The sequence below is a fragment of the Lipotes vexillifer genome, unplaced genomic scaffold, assembly GCF_000442215.2.
Source record: "Lipotes vexillifer unplaced genomic scaffold, Lipotes_vexillifer_v1.1 scaffold1339, whole genome shotgun sequence".
In the NCBI taxonomy this organism is placed as follows: Eukaryota; Metazoa; Chordata; class Mammalia; order Artiodactyla; family Lipotidae; genus Lipotes; species Lipotes vexillifer.
This window is the reverse complement of record NW_006771642.1, coordinates 62,001-65,419: the sequence shown is the minus strand read 5'-3', so window position 1 is coordinate 65,419 and position 3,419 is coordinate 62,001.

Sequence of the window (3,419 nt, the reverse complement as noted above, 5' to 3'; positions counted from 1 at the left end):
TTATGAGGAATTCCAAATTACTTAAAATTTTTTCTTTTTTTTCCCCCTAATCTTATGGTTAATCATTTAGTAAGGAATTTAATTATGCTCTAATGAATTGTGTTATAATAAAAAGTCTAATTGGAGGTTTTGTGGCTGTGTCACCACCCACCCTCCACCCATCCTTTTTTTTTTTTTTAAGAGTGTAATTGCTTTACAATGTTGTGTTAGTTTCTGCTGTACAATGAAGTGAATCAGTTATATGTATACATCTATCCCCTCCCTCTTGGATCTCCCACCTCCCCACCTACAATCCCATCCATCTAGGTCACTGCAGAGCACCAAGCTGAGCTCCCTGTGCTATACCATAGGTTCCCACTAGCCATCTGTTTTACATATGGTAGTTTATATGTCAAACCTAATCTCCCAATTCATCCCACCCTCCCCTTGCCTCTCTCTTCCATAGCTTTGAAATATTTCAGGCATTTTTAATCTCACCCAGGCTTCCATTGTCCTGTTTGCCTCTTGCAGACAGAGAAACTAGAAACAGGAAATCAAAATGTTGGATTCAACAAATATTACTTTAGTGGCAATTGGCTGTCAGATGCATGGAGTTAGCACAAAGGGGGTGGGTCTTGTTTCTCTCCCTCAAGGCCCCAGACTATACCACCCAGTCGCGGTGGAGCCAGATGAGGACCACAGGAGGGGAGGGACCAACAACCCAGGGGGCTTGGAGGAAGGAGATTTGCTCAGTCTCGAGATGCCTGGCCAGTTAAGAGGGGGCAGAGCCGGTCCTGAGCAGCAGGCCCACTAAAGGCGGAAAAGTGGGTCACTGTGGGGCTTTCCTCTGCATTTATTGTATAAACAAATGAAACAGCAACAGTAGAAGTCAGGGAAAAAGAAAAACAACAAACAAAACACCACAACTTTTCTGCTTAACACATCAGATGTCTTTATTTTTCCAAGTCTTTTTCCAGGCCCTGGTGACATTTATGCAAAAATGTTTTGTTGCAGTAAACACTGCAAGGCCTAATTCTGAACTCAGCTGTTCTCACTTAGCCTCACATACCAGAACATTTCCATGTTGCTACACAAACTCCATCAGTTTAATAGCTGCCCTGAATTTCACCGGCTGCTTTCACCAATGCCACCAACAATAGATGAGTGTACAGTTTCCTGAAATCTGCGTGATTATTAATATGATTCAAAAGTTTTACTGACTTGTTAAACCCTGAACTTCATTGTTATATTTTTCTCATTTCCTTGATAACGAGGAAGGTTAAATGTGTATCAGGGTTTTTTTTAAACTCCTATCCTAGTTTATTTCCTGAGCTTCCCAGTACAGAATTTCTAGGAATTAAGGCAAAAAGACAATGCTACTCTTAAACTCCTGTACCATGCATAAGGTTTCCCAGAGAAATAATATTGGAGACCTCAGAGCGATACCCGGCCAGGGACTGTATTAAGTTCTTCACTTCCCTCAAAGCAACAACTTAAAAATAACCATATAGAGTTTGTCTTAAAAGGAAGTCTCTAGGTAGCTGCAACCTTTCAATGGAGTAGCAGTCTAATAGAAAGAAAGAGATCCTATACTGCGGCTATAGGAACTAGGCCTTGAGAAACTAAATTTGCAAATTGTATCTCCTCTTAACTCGAATGACCTTCGGGTTTTTCGCTTGCCTTGCTGTGTGTATTAGCTCTTTGCATTGGGTGACCAACTGCCCTGGTTTACCCAGGATTGAGGAGGCTCCTGGGATGCAACTTTTGGTTCTAAAACCAGAACCAGATGATCACCGTATCTTTATATACTAGGTTCAGCAATTGCACAATTAGTATTTGATGTTTTCCTTCCCACTCTCCCAAATAAGCCTTCCTTTCTTTTTGGTCCATAAGAGAAGTAATAGGGTCACTGTAAAAATAAATGAAATAGGGACTTCCCTGGTGGTCCAGTGGTTAACACTTAGCCTTCCAATTCAGGGGTTGGGGGTTTGTTCCCTGGTCAGGGAACTAAGATCCTACATGCCTCATGGCCAAAAAACCAAAACATAAAACAGAAGCAATATTGTAACAAATTCAATTAAGACTTAAAAAAAAAAAAATGGTCCACATCAAAAAAAAAAAAACTTAAAACAATAAAAATAAAAATAAGTGAATTAACACAGTTTAAGCACTCAGAACAGTGCCTGGGACAAAGTGCTTAATAAATTGGAGAAGAGAGGGCATAGCCTATTGATTCAGATTGTATCGTGTGGAATCGGACTGCTTGAGTTCCAGTCCTGGCTCCTCCATTTCTTCCTCTGCAAAACTGAGATGACTATTACCTGTCTTGCAGGCTGGTCCTGAAGGTTCCATGAGCTAATACATGCAAAACACATAGAACAGGGCTTGGCCAGGATTAAGCCTCCAAGCATTAACTACTGTTCGTGGCAGTAGAAATAATAGTAGTAAGTACCTACAGATGCCATTATTGACCATCTGCTATATGACAGGTGCTGCTAAGGTGACCAGCTGTCCCAGTTTACCTGGATCTGTTGTGGGTTTAGCACCAAAGGTCCCATGTCCTGGGAATCCCTCCAGCCCAGGTAAACCAGTGGCTTGCGTACCATAAGAACGTTAAATTATCTCACTTCTGTGAATGAAAAATGTTGCTGCCGTATCAGTAAACAAAGAATGTTGCAGCCATCAAGCCATCACATTACAGCGGCTCCAATGGTGCACCCTGAGGGGACTCAGGAAGAGAAAGCACTGGCCCCAGATAGCAGAGGTGCACATCAAAGGGATGATTTCAGTGAGCCCAGACTCTTGCATCTTCCCATACAGAGAAGAGCGCTAAATTCATTAGCTTGAGATCCTGGTTCACTTCAGTTAACAGTGATCTTTTGATGTTGCGACTACCTGGGCTTTGTTGAAAAAACTCCTATATGTCCTGGCTCCTCCCATGCCTCTTTGGAGCAGTCGCTCAGCACTACCTGAGAGTCCTGTCTCTTGGGCTTGAAGTCCTCAGAAAGTCCACCAAATAAAACATAACTCTCAACTTTTAGGCTGTGCATTTTTTTCAGTCGACAGTTTATCCTCCCAACACCCTCTGCATTACACATAGAGAAACAGGGACTCTGAGTGCTTAAGAAATTTGCCCAAATGACACAGGTAGTGAGGGGCCGAGCCAGCTGGCCACAGAACCTGAAGTCACCTCCGTCTATGAACAGCGTCTTTGCTGGGAAGGAGCTAGATGCTGCCAGGAGGTTGATCCATGGACACCTGAGATCAGCTTTTCACAGTTTTCGTATTTTCTCACATGCTGGCTCTCTGTACACTGACATCAACCTCACAATGTCTGTGGCTTCTGTAGGCAGGGAGACAGAGTTTTGAGAGCCACTGTCACCCTGATGCTTAGGGACACCATCGACTGGTGATCACACAAGTGCCAGTAATGTTGAGTG